The following is a 19632-nucleotide window of genomic DNA, read 5'->3' as shown; positions in this document are numbered from 1 at the left end:
TACCAAGTCTCATAGTTCTTTGTCTCAGCTCCAGTTCTTTAAATTGCTCATCTTTTGAGAAGCACAGATGTCATGCAACCAATCCAGCAAACAGCTCCTGACCCATTTACAACACAAATTCAGATTCATTGAAACTTCAATAATCTAACTGTTACAATGGAAAAGCTTTAATACAGGAGTTTCAGATTGCAGATTGTTTAATACAATGAGGGAAAACAAAGCAATAACATTTTTGTCATTGTCAGCATTGTGGCATTGTTCAGGCACTTTGGAAGTGTTTTGGGCATTGCATTTCAATTTATGCTGCAGTGTGCATTATTCAGACAATGTGTTGTACTTTCACATCAATTATGGTTCAGGGCTCTTGACTTATAATGTGGCTGGTCCCTGTAGACATTTTCACCAGCTGTCATCACAGTATGCATGATTCAGCTCCTAAAAAACATTAAGATGACCAGTTCATCTACCTGTGGGTTTATTTCCTTCTGTTATTTTGAGAGCCTATTAATAAGTTTCCTTTTGCTTCTGTTTTAATGCAGACATTGACATTTAAAAGAATCAGATTAATGTCTACATTAAAATCACACAGCTGAGCATTTATGCTAGGACCTTATCAACTGAACTAGAAATAGTGCATAGAGGTAATCAAATTAATTTGTCTTAAACCTCTAATTATATCCCACTGAGCAGAAGGCTCTTGGCATAAATTTATGTTACCTCACAGCTATCCTCGAGCCCAATCTGAGTTGCACTATGTCAGGAAAATAAATCCATACATTACAAAAGGGGATGCTTCAGAATTTTTAGAGCAAAAGTGTAATTAATCCATATAACAAAATTTTGTATCAATTCATAGGGTGAAAATATGCCCATTGGTTGTGATTCATGGCTACAGGGTGTGGGGGAATATTAAATGGAAACCAAATGAATCACAAATCAGCATCTGTTAAGTGAAGTACGTTTGTTGGCTGAAGTCGTTGTTACTGTTTAAGTTTTCTCTCAACATCCTATGCTCAGGTTCAGGACAAAAACACAGTTTTGATAAGCAGATTTTTATGCAAATTCTTGGCAAATGGAATTTAACGCAGACAAGTGCAAAATGATGCATTTTGGGAAGTTAAACCAGGGCAGGACATATACAGTGAATGGCAGGGCCCTGGGGAGTGTTGTTAAGCAGAGAGACCTTGGGGTGCAAGTACATAGTTCCCTGAAACTGGCAAAACAGGTAGACAGGGTGGTGAAGAAGGCATATGGCATGCTTGCCTTCATCGGCCGAGGCATTGAGTACAAGAGTTGGGACGTCATGTTACAGCTGTACACAACGTTGGTTAGGCCACACTTGGAGTACTGTGTGCCGTTCTGGTCACTGCACTCAGGAAGGATGTGATTAAGCTAGAGAGGGTGCAGAAAAGATTCACCAGGATGTCGCCTGGTATGAAGGGCTTGAGTTATAAAGAGAGATTGGATAGGCTGGGTCTGTTTTCCCTGGAGCGAAGGAGGCTGAGAGGGGACATGATAGAGGTATATAAAATTATGAGAGGCATAGATCGGGTAGATAGCCAGAGTCTGTTTCCCATGGTAGGGGTGACTAAAACTAGAGGGCATAGATTTAAGGTGAGAGGGAGGAGGTTTAAAGAGGATCAAAGGGGTAAATTTTCACACAAAGAATAGTGGGTATCTGGAATGAGCTGCCTGAGGAGGTGGTGGAGGCAGGAACAGTAGCATACTCTGGACAGGTACTTGAATGAGCAAGGCATAGAGGGATATAGAATTAATGCAGGCAGGTGGGATTGGTATCGACAGGCATTATGGTCGGCATGGACACGGTGGGCCGAAGGGCCTGTTTCTATGTTGTACGATTCTATGACTCTATGACTCTAAATCATATCTGGATTAATGTAATACTGGATGAATAAACATTAGCACAGTACTAAACAGAGATCTATTTGAATTGTTAATATGCACTCCTGTCCATTCTGAAAATAGCAGTCAGACAAATTTAGCAGACTAAAGAAGGCAGTTGAATTCATCTACAAGAATGTAATTACTCTGAAGCAGAGCAACATAGCAAATTTAGTGCTTCATTTGCACAAATCTTTAGACTGTCCTTAAAATAAATGATTCTATCATCTTTCTCAGTATCACAGGTGGGAGATTTTAACTGTTGGATGGTTGACTGGTAGCATGTGCTGGCTGGCTGCAGGAATGAAGAGGCTGTTGCTATTTAAATAGACCAGCAGGCTGTGGTAAAAGAAAAGAAAAGTATGAGTTATACTTTGAATGGGGAATGCGGGTTGATATGGAAGACCATAGAAATTCGGGTTTCAATTTCACAACACATTGAGTCCATTATCAAAGATTTTATAGCAGAACACTGAGAGAGCAGTGGTAGAATCAGGCAGAGTCAGCATGGATTTACGAAAGGGAAATCATGCTTGACAAATCCACTAGAATTCTTCGAGGATGTAACTAGTAGAGTTGATGAGGGGGAGCCAGTGGATGTGGTTTATTTGGACTTTCAGAAGGCTTTCGACAAAGTCCCACATAAGAGAATAGCATGTAAAATTAAAGCTCATGGGATTGAGGGTAGTGTATTGCTCATGCATGGCAGTATAATGTGGATAAATGTGAGGTTATCCACTTTGGTAGCAAAAACAGGAAGGCAGATTATTATCTGAACGGCTATAAACTGATAGAGGGGAATATGCAGCGAGACCTGGGTGTTCTCGTACACCAGTCGCTGAAGGTAAGCATGCAGGTGCAACAGTCGGTAAAAAAGGCAAACGGTATGTTGGCCTTCATAGCGAGAGGATTCGAGTACATGAGCAGGGATGTCTTGCTTCAATTATACAGGGCCTTGGTGAGGCCACACCTGGAATATTGTGTGCAGTTTTGGTCTCCTTATCTGAGGAAGGATGTTCTTGCTATAGAGGGAGTGCAGCGAAGGTTTACCAGACTGATTCCTGGGATGGCGGGACTGACGTATGAGGAGAGATTGAGTCGGTTAGGAGTGAGGGGGGATCTCATAGAAACCTATAAAATTCTAATAGGACTTGACAGGGTAGATGCAGGAAGGATGTTCCCGATGGTGGGGGAGCCCAGAACCAGGGGTCATAGTCTAAGGATACGGGGTAAACCTTTCAGGACTGAGATGAGGAGAAATTTCTTCACCCAGAGAGTGGTGAGCCTATGGAATTTGCTACCCCAGAAAGCAGCTGAGGCCAAAACATTGTATGTTTTCAAGAAGGAGTTAGATATAGCTCTTGGGTCTAAAGGGATCAAAGGGTATGGGGCGAAAGCGGGAACAGGCGACTGAGTTGGATGATCAGCCATGATCATAATAAATGGTGGAGCAGACTCGAAGGGCAGAATGGCCTACTCCTGCTCCTATTTTCTATGTTTCTATGTTTCTCGTAACTCAAGCAGATAAAGCCATAAAGAAGGCAAATGGAACACTGAAACAAAACCAGAAAATTATGGAAATACTCTACTCAGCAGGTCTGGCAGCATCTATGGAAAGAGAAACAGGGTTAACAGTTCAGGTCAATAACCTTTCATCAGAACTGGGAAAAGTTAGAAATGCAATAGGTTTTAAGCAAGTAAAAGGGGGGAAGAGGGTGGAAAAGGGTAAAAAGGGAAGGTCTGTGATATGATGCAAGACAGGAGAGATTAAACAACAAAAGAATTAGTTGTGCAGAGCCAAAGGGAGTGGTAATGGGCCAAGTAAAGAAACAAAGAAACAAAAGATGTGTCTAGTGGAGGTGTGAATGGTGGAATGATGAGTAACTGCTGTCCAAAAGGAAAAACAAGAGTAAGATTGAAACATGCAAAGAAAAGGAACAAAATAGGGGCAGAGATTACAGTCTAAAATTATTGAACTCAGTGTTGAGTCCAAAAAGTGCATAATTGAAAGAGGAGGTGATGTTCCTTGAGCTTACGTTGAGCTTAATTGAAACACTGCAGTAGGCCAAGGACAGAGAGGTCAGAGTGGGAGCAAGGTGGAGAATGAAAGTGAGCGGCAACCAGGAGCTTGGGGTCACCATTGCGGATTGAATGAAGGTGTTCCGCAAAGCGATCACCCAATCTCCATTTGATGTCCCCAGTATAAAGCAAACTGCCTTGTGAGCAGCGAATACAGTATACTAAATTGAAAGAAGCACACATAAATCGTTGCTTCACCTGGAAGGAGTATTTGAGGCCTTGGACAGTGAGGAGAGAGGAAATAAAAGGGCAGGTGTTGCATCTTCTGTGCTTGCATGGAAAGTTGCTCTGTGAAGTGAAGGGTATGCTGAGAGTGATTGAGGACTGGACCAGGGTTTCGCAAAGGGAATGGTTCCTTCAGAGTGCTCAGAGGGGAAGATGTGTTTGATGGTGACATCACACTGGAGGTGGTGGAAATGGCAGATGATGATCTGTTGAATGAGAAAGCTGGTGAGGTGGAAGTTGAGGACAAGAGGAAGCCTATCATAGCTCTGGGAGGGAGGGAAAGGGGTGAGAGCAGAAGTGCGGGAAATGGGACAGACATGGCCGAGGGCTCTGTCAATCACAGTTGGATGGTGGGGGTGGGGGGTATCCTTAGTTGAGGGAAAAGGATAACATATCAAAGCGCTGGTATGGAAGGTTGCCTCATCAGAACAGATACGACAGAGATGGAGAAACTGGGAGAATGAAATGCAGACCTTTATTCCATTGATATGCTGAGTTTTATTGCAAGAAGTATAGAATATAAAAGTCGAGATGTAATGTTAAATATTTGTAAAATCATAGTAACATCATAGTTGCAGTACTGGGTGCAGTTTTTTGTTCTACACTGTAGGAAGGATGTTGAAATGCAAGAGAGGCAGTGGTGTAGTGGTAATGTCACTGGACTAGTAACCCAGAGCCCCAAGCTAATGCCTTGGGACATGGGTTCAAATCCCACCACAGCAAATGATAAAACTTGAATTCAATTAATAAATTGGGAATTAAAAAATTAGTCTAGTGGTGATCATGAAACCATTATTGATTGCTTTTTTTTTGTTCGTTCCTGGGATGTGGGCGACGCTGGCTAGGCCTATAGCCTTTGCAATATCTAGTGCCTTCAGCCATTTCTTGATATCACGCAGAGTGAATTGAATTGGCTGAAGAATGGCATCTGTGATGCTGGAGACTTCAGGAGGAAGCCGAAATGAATCATCCACTCGGCACTTCCGGCTGAAGATGGATGCAAATGCTTCAGCCTTATCTTTTGCACTGATGTGCTGGGCTCCGCCATCTTTGAGGATGGAGATGTTTGTGGAGCCTCCTCCGCCTGTCAGTTGTTTAATTATCCACTACCATTCGCAACTGGATGTGGCAGGACTTCAGACCTTAGATCTGATCAGTTGGTTGTGGGATCGCTTAGCTGTGTCTATTGCATACTGCGTCTGTTGTCCGGCATGCAAGTAGTCCTGTGTTATAGCTTCCCAGGGCTGACACCTCATTTTTAGGTATGCCTGGTGCTGCTCTGATATGCCCTCCTGCACTCTTCATTGAACTAGGGTTTGTCCCCCGTCTTGATGGTAATGGTAGAGTGTTACAGACTGTGGTTGAATACAATTCTGTTGCTGCAGATGGCCCACAGTACCACATGGATGCCCAGTTTTGAGTTGCTAGATCTGTTTGAAACCATTTAGCATGGTGGTAGTGTCACCTAACACGATGGTGGGTACCTTCAGTATGAAGATGGGACTTTGTCTCCACAAGGTGGTCACTCCTCAAAATAGTGTCATGGACAGGTGCATCTGCAACAGGTAGATTGGTGAGGACGAGGTCAAGTAGCTTTTTCCCTCTTATTGATTCCCTCACCACCTGCCGCAGATCCAGTCTAGCAGCTATATCCTTTAGGACTTGGCCAGCTTGGTCTGTAATGGTGCTACCGAGCCACTCTTGGTGATGGACATTGAAGTCCCCCAACCAGAGTACATTTTTTGCCCTTGCTGCTCTCAGTGCTTCTTCCAGTTGGTGTTTAACATGGAGAAGCACTAATTCATCAGCCAAGGGGGTGTGGTGGGGGGGGGTGGGTGGGTGGTGGTGGCAGTAGGTAGTAATCAGCAGGAGGTTTCCTTGCCCATGTTTGATCTGATGCCATGAGACTTCATGGGGTCCAGTATCAATGTTGAGGACTCCCAGGGCAGCTCCCTCCCGACTATATACCACTGTACCACCACCTCTGGTGGTGTCTGAGACATTGTCTGTAAAGTATGATTCCGTGAATATGACTATGTCAGGCTGTTGCTTGACTAATCTGTGGAACAGCACTCCCAATTTTGGCACAAGGCCCCAGATGTGTTTAAGGAGGACTTTGCAGTATTGACAGTGCTCGGTTTGCCATTGTCGTTTCTAGTGCCTAGGTCGATGCCAGGTGGTCCATCCGGTTTCATTCCTTTTCTTAGACTTTGTAGCAGTTTGATGCAACTAAGTGACTTGCTAGGCCATTTCAGAGGGCATCTAAGAGACAACCACATTGCTGTGGGTCTGGAGTCACATGTAGGCCAGACCAGGTAAGGACAGCAGGTTTCCTTCCCTAAAGGACATTAGTGAACCAGAAGGGTTTTTACAACAAGAGCGGGTCAGAGGCTTGGAATCCTGCAGCGAGACACTCATCTCCTGACTCCCCAAAGCCACATGCTTTACAGACATCGTGGAATGCCGGACAATTTCTTGGTGAATGCATGAGGCCACTTCGCGTCCATGGCTCACCACATTTGGTTGTGCAGATCAGAGGCTGGTAATTCTGTGGCAAGTAACTCCTGACTTCCCAAAACCTGTCCCCCATTTACAAGGCACAAGTCAGGAGTGTGATGGAATATTCTTCACTTGCCTGGATGGGAACAGTTCCAGCAACACATAAGAAGCTCGACACCATCCAGGACAAAGCAGCCCGCTTGATTGGCACCCCATCCACAAACACTCACTCCCTCCACCACTGACGCACATTGGCAGCAGTGTGTACCATCTGCAAGATGCACTGCAGCAACGCACCAAGGCTCCTTAGACAGCACCTTCCAAACCCATGACCTCTATCACCTAGAAGGACAAGTGTAGCAGATTCATGGGAACACCATCACCTGCAATTCCCCTCCAAATCACACACCATCCTGACTTGGAACTATATCGCCGTTCCTTCAATGTCGTTGGGTCAGAATCCTGGAACTCCCTTCCTAACAGCACAGTTGGTGTACCTACCCCACATTGACTGCAGAGGTTCAAGAAGGGCAGCACAGTGGCGCAGTGGTTAGCACCGCAGCCTCACAGCTCCAGCGACCCGGGTTCAATTCTGGGTACTGCCTGTGTGGAGTTTGCAAGTTCTCTCTGTGTCTGCGTGGGTTTCCTCCGGGTGCTCCGGTTTCCTCCCACATGCCAAAGACTTGCAGGTCGATAGGTAAATTGGCCATTATAAATTGCCCCTAGTATAGGTAGGTGGTAGGGAAATATAGGGACAGGTGGGGATGTGGTAGGAATATGGAATTAGTGTAGGATTAGTATAAATGGGTGGTTGATGGTTGGCACAGACTCGGTGGGCCGAAGGGCCTGTTTCAGTGCTGTATCTCCAAACTAAACTAAGGCAGCTCACCTTCTCAAGGGCAATTAGGGATGGGTAATAAATGCTGGCAGAGCCAGCAATGCCCACATCTCACAAATAAATAAAAATAAGAGTACAGCGCTCATTCACGAGGATGCTGCCTGGTATGAGGAAATATGAATACAAAGAAAGGCTTGAAAAACTGGGGTTGTTTTGTAGAACAGAGGTGATTAAGGGATTAGTTAATACAGATGCTTAAAACTCTGAGGGGATGTGACTGAAATAGTTTGCTATCAGTATTGAAGGGTGTAAAATAAGGGGCCATAGATAAAAGAGAAATTGTAGGAGATCTATGGGAGAATGTAAAAGAAACATTTTCATTCAGAGAGTTGTGAGGCTGTAGAATATATTACCAGAGTTACTGATTGAAGCAGAGGCATGAAAGGATGTGGGAACAGAGTGGGTGATTGGGACTAGGCATATTTCCCATGTGGAGTATAAACACCAACATAGTCTGGTTGGACTGAAAAGTCTGTTTCTGTGTTGCAATTTCTTGTAATTCTGTTCAATATTCTTTCTCTAGTGAAAATATATCTAATTCTGCAAGAGCTCGAAATCTTAGCGTATTCCTTGTCAGTCTTCTTTGATAAACTCACTTTACAGCAAGTTCTTAAAGACAATCAAATAATATCTTCAATGGTTCAATGAGTTGATTCAGTGACCACTGAGTAGCTAAGCTATACATACCACAAACAGATGCCAGCCAAGGTGAAAATAGGGCTGCTGCAGTTGGTGTCAGCATCCTTTCCTTCAGGATACGAAAGCTGATCAGACTTGCCACTCTTGGTTGTTCATAGCACTACATGTGTGTGAATGCCACTGATACTACCTCTGGTCTCATGCCAACTGCAGATATGCTTGGACATTTTTTGTCCCTGAATATTCTATATTTGACTGAGAAGTTGAGAACTACTGAATTCTATTTAAACCTTTTTCTGTGTAGCCTGAAATTGTAACTCTGTTTAACTTTTATATTCTTTTGGTGAAACATGTCATCATAACTCCCAACGACCAATGTGAGCCACTGACAACCTGCTTTAAATTTCTAAACAGATGTAGGTTTCTGATGCATGTTCTCTTTCATGTAACATTGTAAAGACATTTCATTGATCAGACTTTGAATTCAATTATAATGAAATAGGCTCATCAATAAAAACAGATTTCCTCCTCCAGCCATCTACCAGTTTGCTTCAGTAATGGTTAGTAAGTTTTGACTTTGATACAAAAACCAATAGTTTACAGTCTTCCAAATGGGAACTAACGAAAATGCTTGTATACTGTGGTGAACCATTAAATAGGCACAAAGGCTGTAGAATATTTCCCCTGAATTGATACATTTTATCACACAATCATAGTGCAATTTCAGGAAATGTATTATTTAACATAGTTGTTCATCTTAGAATCTGTTAAGTTTTGCTCTCAAATAACATACATAGTTTTAGCTTGGGTGAGCTAGCAGGTGTGGGTTCAAATTCCATTATAGGACGTGAGTATATAATGTAAGATCTCCCTCTTGTGCCATACTGAATCTGAGACTGGTATACTGCTCCTCTGAATATAAATCTGCTGTTTGTGTCATCTCAGCAGCATCTATTTTCTAGAACATAGGAAAGAATCAGCATTAAGTTAATAAAGTGTCCAAGAGGCCTAGCAGACTACCCAAGTACCTCTCAAATCCCAATCCATGCTAGAATTATATCCCATCTCAAGCTCAAATGTGTGAGTCAACCTCCCAGTGAAGGTCACTCGAGGGACAGTTTGAGACCTGACTCCTCAGTTGCATTGTCACTTTTTTCACCGTCAGTCTTAATTCATTTTGCACAGACGCTGACATTGCACTATTAAATCAGCATAACAGATCAACATTAAATCTTATATGGCTTAGAGATGAACTGAAAACAGTTTACCTAAGGAAAGCTGCAGAAATATATCTCTTGGCAATCTACAACCTTATGTAAAATATGCCGCATGAATGAAGATGGTTGTTTTTGTTGTCCATTTCATAATTCATCCTGTTTATTGTATCATGTATTGGGAAAAACAATATTGATAAATATATCGCTAACTGAAGATGTTTCCAGCTGTATGTATTCAACATCTCTAGCATTAAGCCTTGCATATTGGAAGTGTATATTGGGAATTCAGGTGTGGTGGCAAGCCAGCCCTGTGAGATTGTTCATCCATCACCCAAGTACACACTAGCTGAGGATGTGTGCCAAGGCCTCAGAAAGCTGCTCTTCCTATGATTCATATGCACACACATACTGCCCAGGGCACATGTCACATGACTCTACAGAGCATGCTTAGAATGCCTTTAACCTGTAGATGCATTTAAGGGGAAGCTAGATAAATACATGAGGGAGAAAGGAGTAGAAGGTGATGCTGATAGAGTTCATGCCATGCTCAGCTTTTAGCTTGTCCTTTATGTGGATACTGCACTTCCATGGTGGATCTAGGGAGGGAATTGCACCAACTTTCTGATGAAGAACAGCTTCGCCTAAAAATTACCCATGGTGTCAAAACTATCCAGGTTGCAAATCTTGAATAAACTCAGTAGAATCACACTTGCCTCGATTGTCTGGCACTGACACTTTACTGGTCTCGTGAATTGTCATGATCTGGAGCTCATTGCATGCTGGTAGTCCTGTTACGACTGGACCACTGGTGTCAACAACATAGAAGACTTGTGGTGACCATGTAGAGCTTCCATATCAACACTCCCAATGTCAATGCTCCCACCCAGCAGATTGGTAAACCATTATATGTGGTGACTCTTGTTTGCTGTAACATAGACTCCCACTTTGCTAGGTACATGTCCTTGAGTATTCGCAGTGATAAAATGTTGGCGCTTGACCCAGTGTCCATCTTCAATCGTAGCTTGTGCTTGCCATTTTTGTTCGGACATATGGAGCTGGATTTTACCAAATCCACGACGTTGGGCTCCGTGGTGGGGGGGGGTTGGGGGAGGGGGCAGAATATGGGTCTGGCGGCGGCCTACCACAGAGGCCACTGCCAGGAGGGCCTGGCCAGTTCCTCTCAGTGGCAGCAAGGCTCCATGGTGGTTCCCCCGTCGCTGGACAACGGGAACAGCATTTCCATATTTAAATGAATAACATGAATAAACTTACCTGAAATGTTCCGGGCCAGCCCGTTATCTTCTGTCTGGGAAAAGCCGACATGACACTGTGGGGAGGGGGTAGGTTAAGATTTTCAGGGAGCGGGGGGATGGGGTCAAATAAAAGTAATGGATCTAGGGGATGGTGAGAAGGGGTGAACTTTAAACTTTGTGCAGTTTGCGGGAGAAAGATCAGAATGGAAAGGTAAGTGTCTTGAGAAGGGAGGGCAAATAGTTAATGTCATTGTTATTGGGGGGTGAGAAAGGGGCATTAGAAATTTATTGGATAAATTTTGGGGGGATACTGCTTTAAAAATTCAAATTGACTGGCAGGGCTGGCTGCCCTTTAAAAATGGTACCAGTGCCTGCGCACAGGCAGCTGACATCATTGTTGGGGACGGAGAGCCCGCCCCCTCCACGTGATTATGTGGGGGGCAGCGGGGTGAGCAGCCCCAGCTATTTAAATGAGCTGCCGTTCGGGAGATTGCGGCGGCTGTTTGGCGGGCCACCTTTTTATGAGCTTGCCACCAAGATTGGCAGCAGGCTCTTAAAATCCAGCCCATGATTTCTATTGTGGTAAAGGCTTCCAGTTTTTTTTTCTTTTTAGAGATACAGCACTGAAACAGGCCCTTCGGCCCACTGAGTCTGTGCCGACCATCAACCACCCATTTATACTAATCCTACACTAATTCCATATTCCTACCACATCCCCACCTGTCCCTATATTTCCCTACCACCTACCTATACTAGGGGCAATTTATAATGGCCAATTTACCTATCAACCTGCAAGTCTTTGGCATGTGGGAGGAAACCGGAGCACCCGGAGGAAACCCACGCAGACACAGGGAGAACTTGCAAACTCCACACAGGCAGTACCCAGAATTGAACCCGGGTCGCTGGAGCTGTAAGGCTGCGGTGCTAACCACTGCGCCACTGTGCCGCCCAGTTGGGTGATTGCATCCATGTGCTGTGTGACTGTCACCGTGTGGAATTCTTGTTCACTTTCAGTGCATTCTTTGCTGTCCAGGTTTTTGCCTACCTCGTGATCATGCCTGTGCTTAAACTGGTACTTGGTGAACACTTTTTTGTACTTGCCACTAGGTGGCATCTTTTTTTATTGAGCTGTGGCTTCTGACCGCTTCTTCACTGCCAGATTTCCTACATGTTCTTGCCCAGTGTCCCTTTAGAGCACACACCATGCAGATATTCCTAAATGCAGGATGATTTTGTGGCTGATGTACTGTACTGCACTTGCTGCACACCTTGCCCTGTTGCGGTGTCTTGGCTATAGTTGTTGTTGCTCCAAGTGCTTGTATATATTGTCTGCTTGCAGCTATGGCTTTGTATTTTCTGCCATTTCTGGGCAGACTGTCAATCTCATATCCTTTTTTCTTATCAAGCAGATCTCTTTGGAATGTCTCTATTGGAGTTGATGCAATTACCAGCTCCATTATTCTTTTGGAGAGTTCTGCATCTGAGAAATTACAATTGCTGCCTTTTTCCCAACACAACAAACTGGTCAATAGTTTCTTTGTGCTGTTGTCTACAGGCCATCAGTTCGAGTTGATGGACCCTGAAGTTGACCTTAACCTTCAATTGGTCTTCTAGCATTATCCAGAGATTAGATGGGTCTTTCTGGTCTGCATCTGACAGTCCCGAAGTGTTGATGCGACTGAGACTTTCATTACCTATCACAATCTTTATTTTCATTGCTTGCTTATCGAGTTCTGTGACTGCGAGATTTAAAAAGCATAACTGCATACGCTGTCTGAAAAGTTGGAACTTGTGGAGGATATCAGGAATTTTCCAGTTCAACTCTGGGCATTTTGTGGTCTTGGTGTCAGAACCTCTTGCATATAAGAATTCTTTTGTCAAAGCTTTCCCCTTAAATTATTTCCTTCAAAGAGGAAAAACAGTGCAGGTCTACAGCGCCTGCAGCACAGGATCTCTGCCACACCCTGACCTCTGTGGCTGCAGCACAGGATCTCTGCCACACCCTGACCTCTGTGGCTGCAGCACAGGATCTCTGCCACACCCTGACCTCTGTGGCTGCAGCACAGGATCTCTGCCACACCTTGACCTCTGTGTCTGCAGCACAAGCTGTCAGCCTCTGCATGGAAGACTCCACCCAGGAAGCTCTTCAGGGAAACCACGAAACCTAATGGTGGTGCAGACTTGCAGACCCGGTTAAGATTGACTCTTCTTTTTTCCTTTTTGAGCCAAATCCCGCCAGGAACTCTGCCTTTCTGGCCATTTTCCATATGACAATAAAAACCTTTTGGTTATTCGCAGTCTCTCGGAGCACTGATTTTCGAAGATGGCCCAATGCCCTGCTGCCGCTGCTTCCTCCAGCTACCTTGTAGTTTTGTCCCAGGCTTTTATTACTTTACACGGGAAAAGCCATCATTCACGATGTCACGCTTGTGATCACCATCACCATGTGGAACACCGCTGCTAGCACATTGTGCCTCTCTACATCACTGCTACACTGTTGTGTTCCGCTGCCACCATATTGTGTTATTGGTTCTAACACAAATGTACCAAACACTGTGAGGATGATTGATCAGTTGAAAGAAGGGTTTTTTATTACAGAATAACAGAATTGCAGGTGAGCTCAATACACGTGCTACCTGTTGACTAACACTGCTCCAACTACTGTGTCACATGCTAGCTTGTATCACTTCCTGTGATGATGTATCCTAAATTATTTGCATATTCAGTAGTATTTTAACTAGTATTCAAGCAGTTAAAGTAATATCACAACACACCCGACCATTTCACACAGCTGTATGGCCACCTGTGTTGAGCACCCAAAACCAAACCCACACATGCCGACCATCTAAGACCAAGCCCACTCATGCAGAGTGCACAGCTCTGGGGGCCAGCAACAGCCTCCACTCCCGCTCTTCTAACAGCCAATAGTGTTCATGGTTGTCTTCCTGTTGCGGCACTGAGACCTCAACCTCAGTGCCATCAGCTTTGAATGGCTGGGGATCCGAAAGCATGTGAGGACCGCCTGTCATCAACTTCTTTCCAAGCCCATCCCACTGAATCACAATCAATTGCATGCAAATGTATTAAAACTGACTGAAAACAGAAAGTGCTGGAAATACTCGGGAGGTCTGGCAGTATCTGTGGAGAGAGAAACTGAGTTACGTTTCAGGTCTGTGACCTTTCATCAGAACCCCTGATGAAAGGTTCTGATGAAAGCTCACAGGCCTGAAACATTAGCTCTGTTTCTCTCTCCACAGATGCTGCCAGACCTGCTGAGTATTTCCAGCACTTTCTGTTTTTATTTCAGATTTCCAGCATCCACAGTATTTTAATTTTATATTAAAACTAACTGTTCAGCAATTCAAATGGCAGTCCCACTGTGTCAGGGTGGTGAAGCCACCTTTTGGGTGCTTTCCTGCCAGTGGCTAAATCCGGAACTGACGGCATGACGTCAGGATTCCGAACAGAAGACTCCATCGCTATTCTCTGGCCTCCCATGCCTCCATTCCTGCTCCAAACCGGCTCACTAAATTCCATCCAAAGTTTGTTTTTTTGAGACAAACCCTAATTTGAAATTGAAACTAAAGGCTTCCATGTTCTGGGGAGTCAAAGCCAAGTTAGACAAACAAACAGTCCTGTGACTAAGAACAAACAAGTAGTTTTTCTTACCAGAAGCATGTGATTGGAGCTTGGATTTCAGTTCATAAGAAGACTTTGGAGAGTAGTTGTTTAAATAAACTGAAAAAGCTGCAGTCCTTGGTGTTGTTTTAAAAAGTTTCCCAGAGCTGCAGAACTGAACCTGTTTTTTGGGAAATACCCGTGGAAAATACAAGTTGCTACTGTTGTTTCTCTTACCTCAAAGAGTTATGTAAGGCTGGACCAGTGAAGCTATACTACCTGGACTGTTGTGAGCAAAACCAGGGATGTTCCGGAGGGGTGCACAGTTTTGGTGGAGATAGTATCGGTAGGTTCGGATTGCAAAGAAACTGCCATCAAGTGGAAACAAGCATTTGCAACTTGGGAGACAAGACTTTGGAAACCTACTTGAAAAGTTCAAAGACCTGAAATACTTTGTGATGGTTCAGTATCACCCTGCCAATAGGACTGACAAAGGACTTGTGAGATACATTCTTGTGGCATTTGATAGTTAATATGTAACCTTTAAAATATACATACATCGATTGTGGTTAACTGTTAGTTCATGTTTAATTTATGTTGGTTTTGGTTTGAGTGTTAAAGTAAAATTTATAAAAGTGAAATCTTGTCCATTTGGTTGTTGTTTCCTAAATTGGTGTCAGTCGGTAGATTCGATTTTTTTTTTGGTTTGCTGGTCTCCACGGGGATCATAACAGTGGTGACCAGAACTGCTCACAATACTCCAGGTGAGGTCTAACCAGGGTTTTTTATAGTTGTAGAATAGCTTTTACCCCCTTGTATTCTAGTCCTCTGATATTAAGTCCAACATTCCATTAGCCTTTTTGATCATTTTCTGTACCTGCCCATGCCACTTTAACAAACTATGTACCTGGACCCCCAAGTCTCTTTGGATCTCCACTGTTTCTGGCTTCTCACCATTTAGAATGTACTTTGTTCTATCCTTTTTAGGTCTAAAGCGGATGACCTTACACTGAAATCCTTTTGCTGCAGTTTTGCTCATTCACTTAATCTATTAATATCTGTTTGTAATTTTATGCTTCCATCTACATTGCTTTCTATCTTTGTGTCATTGGAAAACTTGGATATGTGGCTTTCTATCCTATCAGCTAAGTCATTAATCAATGTAGTGAATAGTTGAGGCCGTAACACAAATCCTGCCAATTAGAGTACATGCCTATTATCCCGACTCTCTGTTTCCTGCCAGTCAGTCAATTTCCTAGCCAAGTCAATAATTTGCCTTCAGTTCCATGAGCTTCAACTTGCGCTAACTTTACCAAATGCCTTCTGGAAGTCCATATAACTAACATCCATAGGCATCCCCTGTCTACTACTTTTATCACCTCTTCAATCGAGTTTGTCAAGCATGACCTACAAATCCATGCTGCATCTCTCTGACCAGCTGAAAATTGTAGTAATTTTATGACAACGGATGTTAGGCTAACTGATCTGTAATTCCCTCATTTCCCACTCATCTTTTTTTAATTAGAATGGCATGCACAATTTTAAAATCTAAAGAAATGGTTCCCAAATTGAGACCACTTTAGGAGATTATAGTTAGAACAATCTGTAATGTTTTCACCTACTTCCTTAAAAATCCTGGGATGGAAGAAATCTGGTCCTGGGAATTTGTCATTTAGTGTCATTCTGTTATTTTGCTGACATTTATTTTGGTGAGTCCCTGATTCATAGTTTCTTTAGAATGTTGACCTCTTCCTCGACTGTAAATACTGACCCAAAGTAATTATTCAACATGCCCTCCATTTTCTTATTTGCATTGACAGTTTCACAGTTATCAATTTTGAAGGGGTCCACATTGCTCCTGTCCACCCACTTTTTACAAATACAAATGTAAAACTATTTTTTAATGTTGGTTTTGATATCCCTTGCAAGTTTCTTGACATACTGTCATTTGTAGCTCTCCCTATTTGTTTAGTTACCTTTTGCTATTCATTGTATCTCTCCTGTTCGCCATAATCTGTGCTACATTTTGCATTTTTGTGTGCTTTTTCTTTTAGTTTTATATTGTCTCTTATCTTTTTAGTTATCCATGGCTGCTTTTTTTTAAGCATTAAAAGTTCTTGCCTCTTAGGGGTATAAACTGGTCTGTATCACATTTTTTCCAACATCTCCCATTGATCTTCTCACTTTTTAACCATTAACAAACTTGCCCGGTTTATTGTGAACAGTCTGTCTCATCGCATTGAAGTCAGCCTTATTTAAATCTAGAATCCAGAGGCAAAACTTTCCTTGCGGGCTTCTGAGCCCTGTCATCAGGCTTAAACATGGATCAGAAACCTGCATTTGTAGGAAACACTCATTATGATTTTCCCCAGGGTGGCCAATTAATGGCCAGAGGGTGGGCTCACTGTCCAATTAAGGATACAATTAAAGGTAAGTGAGGGAGAGGATGTTTCAAAATGGAGTCAGCCTCTCTCCAACTTTAAAAATTTAAATAAAAAAATGACTTTTGCAGCCAGGCCACCACTGTGGGGGAAGGAGAAGGAGCCCCTGTACATGGCCACCTGTGGTGGCTGATGCGGAGGCAGGGAGGGTCTCTAGGCCTGCGTGGAGCACTGCCCCCCTCCCACCCTGTGTCTGCAGCTGGAAGGCTGCCTCCAGGCAGTTAAAATGGCCCTGGCTGCCTGCAGGGACCTGGAGACCGACAGGAAAATCCCAGTCGGCCTCCTTTAATTGCCCTTAATAGGTCCTAAACGAGGCACGTCGGCTACCCACCATGGGCGGGCTAGCCCTGACGCCCCCACCCTGCAGTCCTACCTCTGCAAAATGGCCCGAAGGCGGGATGGAGCCAAGGAACCGGCATGCAGGCCGAGGGCACTATTTTTAGTACCTGCCCGCCTCCAATCCTGGCCTTGAGGGCCTTAAATTCAAACCCTGGGTGTCACTGATGAAGAAGCTATAGGCCTGAGTGGCAGCCCTGAAGCCCACACTTCACAATATTCAACATCACATGCTCTATCCATAGCAAGCACCAGCACAGGTACAACCACCTCATAAATTAGGTATGCAGCATGAACTGATAACACCAGGTGAAGCACAGACGCAAGTGAGTAGAGTGGGAGCATTAGTGATTGACTGGAAAGGCAGATCATATCAATTCTGAGCTGATAAGCATGAACCTCATGGGGCCAAAACTTAAAACAGATACTACCTGAGCACTAACATTTACAATCTTTAGTAGATCTACCAAGAATACTACAAGGTCTAATACATCTGTGGACAAATCCTCTATTGATAGCTGTGTAGTCAATCATGACTGTTCATCTAAACAAGTGAATGGAAGGAAACATTGGGTGGGGCATATAATGGGCAGCCAATTCAATATTGCCCATTTTACACTGGAACCCAAAGTTAAAGTTACCACCCCACGCATTTAAGGACTGCCAATTTTTCAGAATTGGCTATATGTATCAAGTTTGTCTTTCTGTTGGAAGTCCTTCATTATACACATGAGTAATTATTTAAATTAAACCATTCCAATTCAACAGTTTTTCAATATGGCTTCCCAGAATATAATGTGAGATCAGTGCAGCTCAAACATTATTGCCAGCCAGCAAATCAAGGCTCCCAAAGTCTCTTATTTTAATTAGCAATAACCATGATCTACTAAAATGTCATGTCATTAAAATTCTTATCTGTTGTATAATTGCCTTTCAGAGTGATGTCTCTTTAAGATCTCAGTATGCTAATGAGCTAAGTACCAGGATGTGGTCATGTGACTACAAGCCTTAGTCACTCTGCAACTGTAACACCTAGAGTAAGGTTCTGTAAATAGTTTGCTCTGTACTGTATATATTAGTTTAGCTGTAATAAACCTGTTTGAGATCTTCAGAATAACTGGACTCCACGGGCTGCATTTTACATCAGGCTGACGGGAGCTGGCCACCAACGTAAAAGTCGGTGGTGAACCCGCTTCCGCCCGGCCCGGGGATCCGACCCACATTTTAAGGCTCGCCGGGCTTTAGTTGTTCCGAGACAGGATTTCCACCCGCTTGAGGAAGTCCCGCCTCATCTCTTAGTCCCAGCAACGCCACTGGGAGTGGTGGCCACTGCTGGGACTGCAGCCCAGCCGAGGACATAGAGCCAGGAGTCCAGGTAAGTTAGGGTTGTGTCGCCGGGCTAATAGGTCGCACCCCGGCGAGGCAATGATGATCGTTTGGGGGGAAGTGGGGGGCGTCTTGGGTCCTTGCGGTGGTAGGGGAAGTGGGGACGGCCCTCAATCGGGCACCCTGTGTCCATTTGTCCAGGCCCCCCATCCACCGGTGCGCTGAGAGGCCACCAGGTTTCACTGAGCAGCCTTTCATGTCTCCTGGATGCCTACTTGCCACGGGTAAAATTCCAGTGGAGGCGAGCGAAGGCCTTAAGTGGCTGTTAATTGGCCACTTTAGGGCCTTGATTGGCCTGGGGCAGGCGGCTCTTTTCTCGCCCCACCCCTCAGCACACATAAAGTGGGACGGAGGCGGGAGCAGGTCGGGAAGGCCTCCCGGAGCCTCCCGCTCAATTTTACGCCACCCCCTGCCACCATCCAGCTCGCTGGGGTGGCGTAAAATTCTGGCCCACGCAACTTATTTATGTTGCATCATACAACATAAAGAGCACATTACATTATGTAATTGCTATATGAACTTTTCAAATGAAATATTTACTAATGCTGGTGTAGAACATAATCTGACAGATATTTGTGACAATTCCCAGAAAGAAGTGGCAAAGTTAAACTAGATATTGACAAGTTATTCCTTGACAGAATGCATGTGCTGACTTACTAGAATTTCTCTCGGATGTCATTTCAATGCCATTCCATACTATACTTGTAGAAGTAATTAAATCTTATAGCTGAATTGAGATAATCCTTTAATAGAATACTTTGTTTACAATGGCCTTTTCTGACTCAGAATTGTTCGCAGTTCTCCCAATTACAAGCGCTATATACAAGTAATTGCTCCACCTGAACACCAGATGGTGCTGTTCAAGAAATCTTTATATATGCCACCTATTGTCCACTTCAGAATAATAATTTACCTTACCACATCTTTTCTCTCTGGCTTCTTTAATTAACAATTGTCAATCAAAAGTTCAGCACATGAGATCAAAATAGAACATACCGGAGAAGCAAACATGAATGTGTTTACCGTCAGAATTTAAAAATGACATTTAGAAATGGCAGCACAAAATTTAGTTGTATAATGTCCATTTTTTGGGCACTCCAAAATTGCAACCAAGAAGCTTCTGCTGTGAGTTGCGCCAA

The 19632-nt window shown here is 43.8% G+C and overlaps 1 protein-coding gene across 1 annotated transcript in view; it reads right to left on the bottom strand.

The window, feature by feature from the left end:
- Positions 1-19632, bottom strand: part of calcr (calcitonin receptor) — a 346460-nt gene that overhangs the window by 281123 nt on the left and 45705 nt on the right. The gene's annotated exons all lie outside the window — the stretch shown is intronic.

The sequence above is a fragment of the Heterodontus francisci genome, chromosome 2 (genome assembly GCF_036365525.1).
Source record: "Heterodontus francisci isolate sHetFra1 chromosome 2, sHetFra1.hap1, whole genome shotgun sequence".
Lineage (NCBI taxonomy): Eukaryota > Metazoa > Chordata > Chondrichthyes > Heterodontiformes > Heterodontidae > Heterodontus > Heterodontus francisci.
The sequence above is the reverse complement of the archived record's forward strand: the minus strand, read 5'-3'. Positions and strand labels throughout refer to the sequence as shown.